Below are 14,714 nucleotides of genomic sequence, written 5' to 3' on the forward strand. Positions count from 1 at the left end.
TTCACCCTCCCAAAGTGCTGGGATTAAAGGTGTGAGCCTCCATGCCCAGCTGAAAATTAAAGTTAACTCTTAACAGTTAAATGCACATTAATCGTTTGATGAAAAATAAAGAAATCATCAGCTAATAAGACAGAAGTTTAGCCGGGCACAGTGGCTCATGCCTGTGATCCCAGCATTTTGGGAGGCTGAGGTAGGCGGATCACCTGAGGTCAGGAGTTCGAGACCAGCCTGGCCAACATAGTGAAACCCCATCTCTACTAAATTGACAAAAAATTAGCTGGGTGTTGTGGCAGGTGCCTGTAATCCCAGCTACTCGGGAGACAGAGGCGAGAGAATTGAAAAAGACAAAAGTTTGAAAAATCAATCTGTAGATGTTGTGGATGCTTCAAACTGAAACTACCATATATGTGTCTATATTTTATCTCTTATTTTTCTCCTGGCATTTAATAGACACCTCTTTAGACCTGTGCTATCCTTTTTATGCCTTTTACCAACAAATAACTCCTAATCATAAAAATTAATCCTACTGGCTGGGGGTGGTGGCTCATGCCTGTAATCCCAGCACTTTGGGAGGCCATGGTGGGTGGATCACTTGAGGTTAGGAGTGTAAGACCAGCCTGGCCAACATGGTGAAACCCTGTGTCTACTAAAAATACAAAAAAATTAGCCAGGCGTGGTGGTGGGCGCTTGTAATCCAAGCTACTTGGGAGGCTGAGGCAGGAGAATCACTGAAACCCAGGAGGCAGAGGTTGCAGTAAGCCGAGATCATGCCACTGCACTCCAGCCTGGGTGACAGAGCTGAGCGACAAAAAAAAAAAAAAAAAAAAAGTTAATCCTACTATACTGCTACACATCTAGAAAAGAGAGGATTAGATTTTAGCCCTTTTTGTCTTTTTAGGTTTTCTGTATAAACTCTTTCTATAGATCACTTAGGTTGACTGTGGAGGAAAGATATAACCCCAGAAAAGGTTTATTCTGGTTATTAATTCCTTGGTTCATTCAACAGGTGTTCATTGAACACAGTTATACATCAGACCCACAGTTCTTAACCTTTCTGTGTTCACATTTGAAAGGGTTAGATTCTGTGCTCATATGTTGCCGTAAATGCCACATTTCTTAGGTGCTGGGTTGACATGCACCATACCTCTTCCCAAACCAAGTTGTATCTGTTCCACGTCATGTAACATAACCCACTCAGACAAGTTCCATCTGATTAACATCACTGTATGTTACTGTATATTACACATGGTTTGAAATTTAGCAGTATACCAGTGAAGAGTTTGTGCTGCTTGTTGCTTGGGAACTGCCAGAGTCTTAACTTATGAAGAGACAGGTTCTAAAGAAAGTGTACAATGAGAAAACCAAATTGCAGAATTACTTCCAAAATTCTGTTAATTGATACTAAAAGTACAAGATTTATTGCCAATTTAAGTGCCTTGGTGAAGTCTACTGCACCATTTCTAAATAAGTTCAACCTGGCCAGTTTTCCATTAGGAATGCTATTCTTTAGTTAACACCAAATGCTCATCAAGATGACATTTTGTATTTAAAAAACAAAAAACAACAAAAAAAAAAACTACTTTAAACATTAAACCAAACACTTTTGATAAGACATGCATATAGTGAGATGTAACTGGCAATTGAGTCCAACAAAACAAAACCAGCAGCAAAATTATCCCTGGGGATTTGCTTATTAAGTTGATTATAGGTGGAATAACTAGTACTATTTAAATTATAATATTTCTTTCTCTCTGTGAGCAGAGTTGAGTTCACATTAGTCCAGTAGTGGGCACATGTTACGTGATACATTCTTTCTCCTTGAGAAGCTTGCAGCCTAATTAGAGAGTCAAGACAGGAATGTGTGATTAAAAACAAAAAGAAGAAGAATTGAGAAGGACGGGGCAACGTATTCTGATTTTTAAACTGGCTGTAGTTATAAATAACATAATTGAAAGTCTTTTCCAAGATCTTTGAACTTTTTTGTGGAATTTCTTTTTTTTTTGTTTTTGTTTTTTTTGAGACGGAGTCTCGCTCTGTCGCTCGGGCTGGAGTGCAGTGGCCGGACCTCAGCTCACTGCAAGCTCCGGCTCCTCGGTTTATGCCATTCTCCTGCCTCAGCCTCCCGAGTAGCTGGGACTACAGGCGCCCGCCACCTCGCCCGGCTAGTTTTTTGTATTTTTTAGTAGAGACGGGGTTTCACAGTGTTAGCCAGGATGGTCTTGATCTCCTGACCTCGTGATCCGCCCGTCTCGGCCTCCCAAAGTGCTGGGATTACAGGCTTGAGCCACCGCGCCCGGCCGGAATTTCTTTTTTAATAGAGTTAAATATGAAACTAAATATACATAGCTACTTGATCAGCATGCCCATTTTCTGGGAAACATCCTGAGAAGGATGACCTAAAGGAACAGAGGTCTGTGTTTTCAATGGGGAAAATATAGTGTTCACAAAAGCTTGTAGGTTTGTTTTGTTCTCTTGGTTTTGTTGCTGCTTTGGCTTCATAGGAGATTGGGTATATGAGAAGTATGTGTTGTGAAACTCAGAATGATTGTAAATGGTAAATAATAATTCTGCAGAAATGCAAATCATTTAAATGTATAAGGTAGGGTTATAATAACTATAGGTTAACTCACTGGTGATGGCAGGATAGTCCCAAAAATTTCAGCCATATATATTGTGAACCACAGAAATGTTTATATTGGAAAATAGGGTAGGAAATTTAACATATCTTGAGACTCTAATATGTGCCCAGTACTGTGATATATATTTCACAGAGTTTTCTTATTCAGTCTTAGCAACAAGCCAAAAGATAGGCATTAGTATCCTCATATTACAGATAAGGAAACAATTCCAGCAAGTAAGTAAATTGGCCAGCTCACACAAATAAGAAAACACCTCTAACTGACTACATATTCTGTACACTTGCCAGGCGTGATGGCTCACGCCTGTAATCCCAGCACTTTGGGAGGCCGAGGTGTGCGGATCGTGAGGTCAGGAGATCAAGACCATCCTGGCTAAAATGGTGAAAACCCGTCTCTACTAAAAATACAAAAAAATAAGCCGGGCGTGGTGGCGGGTGCCTGTAGTCCTAGCTGCTGGGGAGACTGAGGCAGGAGAATGGCATGAACCCAGGAGGCAGAGCTTGCAGTGAGCCGAGATCGCACCACTGCACTCCAGCTTGGGTGACAGAGCGAGACTGTGTCTCAAAAAATAAATAAATAAATAAGAACAGATTCCCTACTCTTCCAACAGTTGTACTGCCCCAGTGGATATATCATGCTTTCTACTTATGTGCCTTGTGCAGGAGAACACCTCTTTTTAAAACCAGCAGATCTTCCAGGCTTGTTCACTATCACGAGAACAGTACAGGAAAGACCCACCCCCATAATTCAATCACCTCCCACCAAGTTCCTCCCATGACACATGGGAATTGTGACAGTTAAAATTCAAGATGAGATTTGGGTGGGGACACAGCCAAACCATATCATGTCACCCCTGGCCCCTCCCAAATGTCATGTCCTCACATTTTAAAACCAATCATGCCTTCATAAGAGTCCCCCAAAGTCTTAATTCATTTCAGTATTAACTCAGAAGTCCACAGTCCAGTGTCTCATCTGAGACACGGCATGTCCCTTCCACCTATGAGCCTGTAAAATCAAAAGCAAGTTAGTTACTTCCTAGATACAATGTGGGTACAGGCATTGGGTAAATACAGTCATTCCAAATGGGAGAAATTGGCCAAAGCAAAGGGGCTACAAGCCCCATGCAAGTCTGAAATCCAGTGGGGCAGGTCAAATGTTAAAGCTCCAAAATGATCTTGAAGCTCCAAAATTATCTCCTTTGACTCACATCTAAGTCATGCTGATGCAAGAAGTGTGTTCCCATGGTTTTGGGCAGCTCCACCCCTGTGGCTTTGCAGGGTATCGCCTCCCTCCCAGCTGTTTTCATGGCTGGCATTGAGTGTCTGCAGCTTTTCCAGGAGCACAGTGCAAGCTGTCAGTGGATCTACTGTTCTGGGATCTGGAGGATGGTGGCCCTCTTCTCCCAACTCCACTAGGCAGTGCCCTAGTAGGGACTCTGTGTTGGACTCTGACCCCACATTTCCCTTCTGCGCTGCCCTACCATAGGTTCTCCTTGAGAGCCCCACCCCTGCAGCAAACTTCTGCCTGGACATCCAGGTGTTTCCATAAATCCCCTGAAATCTAAGTGGAGGTTCCCAAACTCAATTCTTGACTTCTGTGCACTTGCACGCTCAACACCACATGGAAGCTGCCAAGGCTTGGGGCTTGCACCCTCTGAAGCCACAGTCCAAGCTCTATGTTGGCCCCTTTCAGCCACAGCTGGAGTAGCTGAGAGGCAGGGCACCAAGTCCCTAGACTGCACACAGCAGAGGGACCCTGGGCCCAGCCCATGAAACCATTTTTTTCTCCTAGGTCTCAGGGCCTATGATGACAGGAGCTCCATGAAGACCTGTGACATGCCCTGGAGACATTCTCTCCATAGTGTCTTGGGGATTAACATTTGACTCTTTGTTACTTATGCAAATTTCTGCAGCCGGTTCGAATTTCTCCTCAGAAAATGGGATTTTCTCTTTTATCACATTGTCAGGCTGCAAATTTGCCAAACTTTTATGCTCTGCTTCCCTTATAAAACTGAATGCCTTTAGGCCGGGCGCAGTGGCTCATGCCTGTAATCCCAGCACTTCAGGAGGCCAAGGCAGGCAGATCACGAGGTCAGGAGATCGAGACCATTCTGGCTAACCCGGTGAAACCCTGTCTCTACTAAAAATACAAAAAATTAGCCAGGCGTGGTGGCGGGCACCTGTAGTCCCAGCTACTCGGGAGGCTGAGGCAGGAGAATGATGTGAACCCAGGAGGTGGAGCTTACAGTGAGCCGAGATTGTGCCACCGCACTCCAGCCTGGACGACAGAGCGAGACTCCATCTCACAGTCTTGGAAGCTTGAAGTCTGAAATCAGGTGTCAGCAGGGCTATGCCCCCCTCTGAAACTCATAGGTGAATTCTTCCTTGCATATTAGCTTATGGAGGTTGACCAGCATAAGGTACAGTCTTTGATGTACCTTGGTTTGGCTCTTCAGATGACCATCTTCTGAGGAACCAGTTAAGTTGGATTGGGGCCCATCCAACTCCAGTATGACCTTATCTTAACTATTTACATCTGTAATGACTCTGTTTTCAAATAAGATCACATTCTGAAGTCCTACCGGTAAGGACACCAACATTTCTTTTTGAGGGAGGATATGTTCAACCTATAACACCTTCCATGTTCCATCCATATCAGTACATCTTCCTTCTCAACAAAAGAAACAAAGGATGTTTTAAATTCATAATATTATCCCTGCCAAATCAGTGGTAGTGAGCAAGGAGATTGTGATGTATTCACTAAGAGGGCTGTTACCCCTTCTGTATTACAGATTGAGTATCCCTAATCCAAAATCCAGAATGCTTCAAAATTTGAAATTTTTTGAGCAGTAACATAATGTTCAAAGGAAATGCTCATTAGATCATTTCAGATTTCAGATTTTTGGATTAGGGATACTTAACTGGTAAGTATATAATGCAAATATTCCAAAATAAAAATAAATCCTGAATAATTCTGGTTCCAAGCATTTTGGATGAGGGACATTCCACCTGTACCTTATACCAATCCTTTTTTTCAAGTAGCTGTTTTATAGAAAGCCTTCAAGCACTCTTTTAAAAATCAGTATTACTGTAAACAGTTGTATCTTTATATTACAGTCCTCTCTTTATGGCGTCAGAGACCTCCTAGAGCTTAATCTTTCCCCTTGTATAGCACAATAGTGTTGTTTTAGTCAATTTTGTGTTTCTATAATACCACAAAATGGGTAATTTATAATGAACAGAAATGTATTGGCTCATGGGTATGGAGGCTGGGAATTCCAAGATTGAGAGGCTGGTATCTGGAGAGGGTCTTCTTGTTACCATGTCATCCCATGGTGAAAGGCAGAAGAGCAAGAGAGGAAGCAGGGTGTTGCATAGGAGGGGAGAAAGCGAGAGAAAGAAGCGGGAGAGAGAGACAGGGAGTCTGGGAGGGAGAGGGGAACGTCTCACAAGATTATTTTATTTTTAGGTGGTGATGTTTTAAATTCTGATCTTAAGAAGAAATGCTGTTGGTCCTTAGGTCAAATTGACTATGTAGATAATGTACTTTGATGTGGTATGTGAAGACAGGAATTTCAGTGTCAAACACAAAAGAGCTATAGGGAATAACGTCATTTTGAGCACGATGTAATGCTGTCGAATTACGAGTGGTATCCAGGTTTTCACTGGAAGATACGTAAGCAGCTACGAAAGCAATTTTAAGGCAAAATTTTACTTACACCGCAAATATATTTCCCATAAAACAAATTAAAGGTAATTTTTAAAATTTCCTTAATTTTTGATTTGTAAAGAGGATAGGCCAGTAAAGAATGTATCAAGCTTGTGGCTTGGCACCATATTGAATCCCAGAAATGACTCGGCCTTATGAATGACTCTTCTCAAAAGGATTAATGAATGTATAATAAGTTTTCTTTCTTTTTCTAGCCAAGGACCCTTGTCATCCATTAGAGCGGTAATCAAGAGATGTAAGTTTGTTTTTTCCTTCTCTGTATTTTCCTCTGTAATAATTTTAAGTGATGATTTAGATTTCCAGCAGGTGATTGTATTTGACAAATCTACAAAGTACCCAAGAGTAGCTTCTCCTAAGAAGTATTAAAGCATTTCAGACAAACAGCTACTTTTCAGCTTACATTTATTGATAAGCCAGTTTCTCAGAACTGTGTTTTTCTCTTACAGAACAAAGCTGGGTTTTTTTTTTCTTAATCCCAAATGTGATAGTATAAATCTGTTTTTTAATTTTTTTAATTTGCCTATCTAGTTTCTGTGATCTAATATAAATTTTATGTAACTATCTTCTAGAGTTAGAGATATCTTACAGGTTTAAGAAATATTAAACCCTGGCTGGGTGCGGTGGCTCACGCCTGTAATCCCAGCACCATTTTGGGGGCCAAGGCAGGTGGATCACCTGAGGTCAGGAGTTCAAGACCATCCCAACCAACATGGTGAAACCCTGTCTACTGAAAATACAAAAATTAGCTGGACGTGGTGGCACATGCCTGTAATCCCAGCTACTCGGGAGGCTGAGGCAGGAGAATCACTTGCATCCAGGAGGCGGAGGTTGCAGTGAGCCAAGATCGCGCCACTGCACTCACAGCCTGGGCAACAAGAGCGAAACTGTCTCAAAAAAAACAAAAAAAAAAAAAAAAAAGAGAAGAAAAGAAAAAAGAAATATTAATCCTTGTGGTTCATTTGTTTCTACAGGTACTCTTCAAAATTTATTTTTTAACTGTGTAAGTGCCTATAAAGACGGGCTTATACTACCACATCAAGATAGAAGTGCTAAGAGTAGAATTCCCATCAGAAAGGAACATTTCTATTTTCTGTCCTTATCTCTTGGTTAAAACTTCAAAACTTGCTATTAGTGTGGTATTTTAACACTTTTTTAAATAAAAGTCTCTGGAAAGGTCTCTTTAAAAATAGAACATGGATTGCCTGTGTTAGAAAAGGATAAAGATAGGATTTTAGATGTTCTTCACATTATTTGGGCTGAGGTTACTGCCCTGAGGAGAATGTGCCCTATTTTTAGAAGCATAACTTGGTTTTTTTTTTTTTCTTCCCCCGAGACAGAGTCTCTCACTGTCACCCAGGCTGGCCTGCAGTGGCATGATCTCGGCTCACTGCAACCTCTACCTCCTAGGCTCAAGCAATTCTCCTGCCTCAGCCTCTTGAGTAGCTGGGATTACAGGCATCCACCACCATGCCCGGCTAATTTTTGTATTTTTAGTAGAGATGGGGTTTCACCACATTGGTCAGGCTGGTCTCCTGACCTCAAGTGATTTGTCCACCTTGGCCCCCCAAAGTGCTAGGATTACAGGCGTGAGCCACCATGCCCGGTCCATAATTTGTAATATTTACTATTAATTTAGGATATTCACAGGTCATGAAGAATATGCATTTGAACAATTCCAGTGAAAATTTTACAAGGTGACAATACAGAAAAATATGCCATGTTTCCCCACTCTGTTTTTTTGCTTTATTGGTGAACTATAAATATGTGGAATGCTATGGTATAGGATGAAAAGAATTCAGATATAAAAATGAAAAATTACTGATAGCCTTTCATGCCTTGTAACCCTTGGGTTGGGGGTGGTAGGCGATGACAGGCAGAGAGATAATTTAAATACAAAATTAGGGTCTAGAACTTAGGTAAGAATTTATTGGCTGGAGATATAACTTAGAGTAATCACGGATATAAGCAAAATCCTGGAAGTAGCCAAACATGTAGGGAGAAAGTACACAGGATAAGAAAGATGAGAAGGGATAGAATCTTGGAGACACTGACATCTGAGGACAAGCTATGCCTTCAAGGGGCGTAAGGCAAAAATGCATGACCCAATGACCCCAGCGCTGCTGTGAAAGGCCTCCTTTCACTGAGTCATATCTGTGGGCTCCTGCCTTTGTTCCCTGGCTTCTTAGCTTAACTCCCTTGGATTTCAGGACTTTTTTGTTAGGGAATCACAACCTGTGCCTGACTTCCCATGGATCCCCAAGATGGATCTTGCTCACCTAGAGACCCCTATGCTGTGCAAGGCGCAGCTAAGACATGGGCAATAAAAGCTGAAAAGAGATGGTCAGAGTAAATAAATAAATAAATACATACATACATAAATAACAAGAGACAGCTGTGTTTTAGAGGTCAAAGGTGATTTTAAAAGGAACAGGCTAATCACCAGTAGCTCTTAATACTACAGCCAGGCCAAGCAAAAGGTGCTGAGAACAGGTTCTTGTGTCTGGCGCTTAGGAGGTCAGTGCAGACCCATGAGAGAGCATTTTCAGTAAATATTGAAGTTGGAAGCCACACTTCAGTTTCAACCATGAACAGAATATGTGGAAGTTGGGACGGCTAGGGTAGCCTACTCTTTTATGAAATTTGGTGGTGAACAGGAAAGATATGGGCTGTAGTTTGAGAAGGAGGCAGAATTAAGGAAAGAGGAGATCTGACCATGTTTAGGATGAGGAAGCATGAAGACATTTGTAGGCAGCGGGGAAACAGTCAGTGGAGGGATCAGACTGGAGCCATGAAAGAAGAGAAAACGATGAAACAGGGCCCTAGCAGAGAGAGGAAGGAGGATGTGAAACAAAGGGAAAACCCTTGCTTTGAAGTAGCTGGTGTTTTTTGGTTTTTAACTCAGTTGTCTTTTAATTCTTCTGTCAGTCACTTTGTAAACACTAAAGTAAACTTGTATTCCTGATGTTTAGGCAGGAAGGCCAAACAGATCCTTGCGTCATGATAACATATAAATACAGAATGAGGAACAATTGTGCCTTTTCCTTTTGTTTTCTTCTTTTTGCCTATTCTATAAGAAAAAGCTGTAAATAATTTTTATCTCAGCCAGCCCATTAAAATGTATATGTTACTATCCCGTACTCAGTCATCTAACCCTGGCAAGCAGAAAGACTTTATCCCATTTTAAAGTGATATTCCTTAATTGGTTGTAGTTCAACTTATTTCATAATCATTCTGGTTCCAGTCAAGCACTGGGGTCCTTTTCTTTGCATGTATTCTTATGAGTCCTGAATATTTTTGGTAAAGTGTTTTGATGTATCCTAATTGGATACATCTAGAATTTTACGTTCTTCCTTTCATTAACTTTTTAAGAGAAAATTATTTTCTGAAATTCAGACTTGGTTAATATTGCTTACCTACCATAAGTCAGGCACTGTTTCCATACATTATAGAATAGCACTCTGCATGGTAGGTGTTGACCCATTTTACATGTGGTAGTGAAACTGAGTCTCAGAAAGGTTAAATGGCTTCACAAGGTAGAGCTGAGATATGAACCTGGCTTCCTGACTTCAAGGCCATTCAGCTTTCCACTCTACAGACGTTCTTGTTATCATGTCAAATGCATCTAACTCTCATACCCTGTCCCAAACAAATGTAGTCAGTAAGTTTCTTATATTATTGTGATTTTCATTGATCTTTCATTCATAGTTCATTGATCATTCATTCATAGTTCTATGGCAAGGGTATGTATAATTAATAATCTTTCTATGTGTTTATTTCTTCTGATATCATTTAATTGATAATTTTGAATTATTTAGATCAAGACTAGCTAGCATCCCCCTCTCCTGGCTCCACATAGAGTTAAACTGCTTCAAGAAACAAACCGCTCCTAGCCTTGCTCCTAAAGGGCTGTTGGACCTGGGATAATTCATTTAACCCCTCTGTATCTCAGTCTCCTCCTCTGTGAAATTTGAGTAGGTTGATCGCTGAGGGCCTTTCCAGGCTTGAGATCCTGCTGGAATTCGAGAAGATTCTTTATTGGTGGTGATACCGCACATCTACATCTCAACTCTAACATGAATATATTTTGTGTTTAGAATTTAACCACTTGAACTAGAAAAGTTTGACAATATGCCGAGCACAGTGGCTCATACCTATAATCCTAGCACTTTGGGAGGCTGAGGCGGCCGGATCACCTGAGGTCAGGAATTTGAGACCAGTCTGGCCAACATGGTGAAACTCCATCTCTACTAAAAATGCAAAAATGAACCCAGCGCGGTAGTGGACACCTGTAATCCCAGCTACTAGGGAGGATGAGGCAGGAGAATCGCTTGAATCTGGAAGGTGAAGGTTCCAGTGAGCCGAGGTTGCACCACTGCACTCCAGTGTGGGCGACAGAGTGAGACCCCATTTCAAAAAAAAAAAGAAAAGTTTGAAAATAATTCTGTGAAATGATAGGATAACTTTTACTGAAAATACTGCCTTTATTCTGTGGCATTAACCCAAAACGTACAAGACTAGCAGCTTGTGGCAGAAAGGTAAAATGGGACATGCTTGTCTATATGGGCACTCTGGCAAATTCAATTTTCCTGGGCAACTACAGCAAATTTGTTTAATCTGGGGAAGTGAAAATGAGATATATAACCGGGTAGTTGAGANAAAATGCAAAATGAACCCAGCGCGGTAGTGGACACCTGTAATCCCAGCTACTAGGGAGGATGAGGCAGGAGAATCGCTTGAATCTGGAAGGTGAAGGTTCCAGTGAGCCGAGGTTGCACCACTGCACTCCAGTGTGGGCGACAGAGTGAGACCCCATTTCAAAAAAAAAAAGAAAAGTTTGAAAATAATTCTGTGAAATGATAGGATAACTTTTACTGAAAATACTGCCTTTATTCTGTGGCATTAACCCAAAACGTACAAGACTAGCAGCTTGTGGCAGAAAGGTAAAATGGGACATGCTTGTCTATATGGGCACTCTGGCAAATTCAATTTTCCTGGGCAACTACAGCAAATTTGTTTAATCTGGGGAAGTGAAAATGAGATATATAACCGGGTAGTTGAGAAATTAGCAGAAAGAGCATAAGACAACACATGAAAATCTGCGGTAAAAACTGAAAGTGTTTGTAGCTATTAATCTTGTTCAGCACTGACAGAAGGTGTCAGTTTTTCCAGAAGGATCAAGAGAGAAAAGAAAGATTTCATAGATGAGTGCATGTGAAAAAAATCAGAGAGGGAGAGAGGAAAGCAGTGATTCTCAAAGGATGTGCAGAAGGAGATCTGTAAGTATGACTGCAAGACCCCTCTGTGTTCTGCAGCAGCAGTGCCACTCTGCTGCCAGGGGGCCTGCTACGAATGACCTCTGGTGTGAACCAGCAGAATCAAGTTAAAATTGCTGATTTGAAACAATGTAAATCGACTACTGAATTACCTTTTAAGTACTATCCATACTTTAAAATCAATACTTATTGAAGTAGCAAACTGATTTTGCAGAATAGTTTTTAGATTTTTTAAAACTGTTGTTAAAAACTGCAGACAGGCCAGGCACAGTGGCTCATGCCTGTAATCCTAGCACTTTAGGAGGCCAATTGGGGTGGGCGGATCACTTGAGGTCAGGAAGTCAAGACCAGCCTGGACAACATAGCAAAACCCCGTTTCTACAAAAAATACAAAAAGTAGCCAGGTGTAGTGGTGCATGCCTGTAGTCCCAGCTACTCAGGGGGGCTGAGGAAGGAAGATTGCTTGAGCCAGGGAAGTCGAGGCTGCAATGAGCCAATATTGCGCCACTGCACTCCAGCCTGGGTGACAGAGTGAGACCTTGTCTCAAAAAAGAAAAAAACCTACCAGCTGGTTTTTCAATTGGTTATGTATGTGGATATCCTGGTCTGCACAGACAAATCTTTGCAGCAATATTTCTTTACTCTCTGAAACTGTGGATCATCAACTTTCCTTTTCCATTTAAGTGTGCATAGCAGGGGTAATCAGTGGTATGGCAAGACAGTCATGCTCCTGAATTCCTTTTAAAGATTAGACAACTAGGTTCACTCTTTGCTCTTCCTTTCCTCTTCTATAACCCCTTCTTTTTTTCCCTTAGCACTCATGAATAGTACACAGCAAAAATGCCCCGTGGAAGAGGTATGTTAGTGACGATAACAGGTAGTCTTCAAAAGTGTTATCCCTGCTGATTTCAGCGTTAGTGATGGTGGTGATGTGACTGTAGCAAACTTGAGTGGGCCTCTGACTTAATAAAACCATTCTTACCAATTAGACACACCATGCAGAGCTCCAGCCTCCCTGTCAGCTTGGTTTTAGCTCCTAATAAAAATGTTAATGGGCCAGGCACTGTGGCTCACGCCTGTAATCCCAGCACTTTGGGAGGCTGAGACGGGCAGATCACGAGGTTAGCAGATCAAGACCATCCTCGTTAACACGGTGAAAGCCCATCTCTACTAAAAATACAAAGAAAAATTAGCTGGGCATAGTGGCGGGCGCCTGTAGTCCCAGCTACTCAGGAGGCTGAGGCAGGAGAATGGTGTGAACCCGGGAGGCGGAGCTTGCAGTGAGCCGAGATCGCGCCACCGCACTCCAGCCTGGGCGACAGAGCAAGACTCTGTCTCAAAGAAAAAAAAAAAGTGAATGGTCAGTCAAACCAGTTGATGGTATGAATATGAGGACATCCTCCAAGTAGAGACCCAGGGTTTTGGTTTCAGATGTTAGAGGTTTGCTTTGCCAACCCAGCAGAGGTTTACCTGTCACGGCTCCAATCCGGCCTAAATTTCATTCCCACCTTCAACTTCCACCCCTGCCTCCCCCAGTTTTGACAGCCTCCTTGTTCAGAGAGAAGCAGAAGTTGGTAGGAGAGGAGGAAGATCTATACTTCCAATCTTTTCAAATAGGAAGAATTGAACAAGTTGAGTATTATAGAGATATGAAAGCAAATGGTTAAAATATTTTATATCTGAAACAAATTTCCTTTGTGCACAAATCTTTATAGTATAGTATTTGAAGATTTTTTTTCCCCAAAGAGATCTTTAGAATATGTACCTTGAAAAATAGAGGTAATAGTCTCTATTACATAAAAAATGACCCCATATGGGCCGGGCACAGTGGCTCACACCTGTAATCCCAGCACTTTGGGAGGCCGAGGCGGGTGGATCACAAGGTCAGGAGATCAAGACCATCCTGGCTAACATGGTGAAACCCCATATCTACTAAAAATACAAAAAAATTAACCAGGCATGGTGGCAGTTGCCTGTAGTCCCAGCTACTCGGGAGGCTGAGGCAGGAGAATGACATGAACCTGGGAGGCAGAGCTTGCAGTGAGCCGAGATCATGCAACTTCCCCCCACCCTGGGTGAAAGGGCGGAGCCCCGTCCAAAAAAAAAAAAAAAAAAAAAAAAAGAAAAGAAAAGAAAACGACCCCATATGTGATATGTTCCAGATTATCTGATTAAGACTTGATTTACTTTATGAAGTAAAATTTGGGGAAAAATTTTAACTATCAAGCTTAAGGACTTGAGTTTGAGACTTAAGGAAAAAGTCAGTGCTGCATATATAATATATGCTATAAACACATTTATAAAAGTGATTTGAACACCTTTTACATTTATTATTATATCTTAATTTAAATAATAAAAGGCTGGGCATAGTGGCTCATGCCTGTAATCCCAGCACTTTGGGAAGCCCAGGCAGGAGGATCGCTTGAACCCAGGAGTTTGAGACCAGCAACATGGCGGCACCTCATCTCTACAAAACATACAAAATAATACCTGGGCATGGTGTCATGTGTCTGTAGTCCCAGCTACTTAGGAGACTGAGGCAGGAGGATCACTGGAGCCTGGGAACTTGAGGCTGCATTGAGCCCTGAACATCATGCCACTGCACTCCAGCCTGAGCAACAGAGTGAGACCCTGTCTCAAAATAAATAATAAAACAACTTAAAGGTTATAAAATTTCAGATAAGTTAGACTAAAAATGAAAATTTGACCAGTTTCATTCTACAATAGATTTATAAACAAACATCACAAAAGCATAGTCATATAGATTGGAATAGACATTTAAAATTTTTTCTGCCCATTGTTACTTCATGTCATCATCTTAATGCTCCAAACATGCAATTTATGTTTAATAGGTGTCTTCTTTTCTCTGTTCATTCTTCAAATTATTTTCACAACTACAGAATGTTCTTTGGGGAGTTTTTGAAATCTATATATTATGCAATCTCCAATATATAACCATAATTAACTTTATGCCAGTAAAATAATCATTTTGATTTACTTTTTTATTTAAGGATATTAAAATTCATACATTCTATATGATGTCAAGTATAAGCTTTTTCCAATTGTGTAATCT

General features: G+C 41.3%; 1 protein-coding gene across 8 annotated transcripts in view; it reads left to right on the plus strand.

Annotated features, from left to right (window-relative positions):
• The window catches only part of SH3D19 (SH3 domain containing 19), a 202,374-nt gene that overhangs the window by 131,733 nt on the left and 55,927 nt on the right, over positions 1-14,714 (plus strand). For all 8 annotated transcript variants that reach the window (XM_017871132.1, XM_017871133.1, XM_017871134.1 and 5 more), the window contains one exon: positions 6,563-6,603. The gene's annotated coding sequence lies outside the window, so the exon portion shown is untranslated. The remainder of the gene's footprint in view (positions 1-6,562; positions 6,604-14,714) is intronic.

This window comes from Rhinopithecus bieti, unplaced genomic scaffold (genome assembly GCF_001698545.2).
Source record: "Rhinopithecus bieti isolate Rb0 unplaced genomic scaffold, ASM169854v2 scaffold_3878, whole genome shotgun sequence".
Classification (NCBI taxonomy): domain Eukaryota; kingdom Metazoa; phylum Chordata; class Mammalia; order Primates; family Cercopithecidae; genus Rhinopithecus; species Rhinopithecus bieti.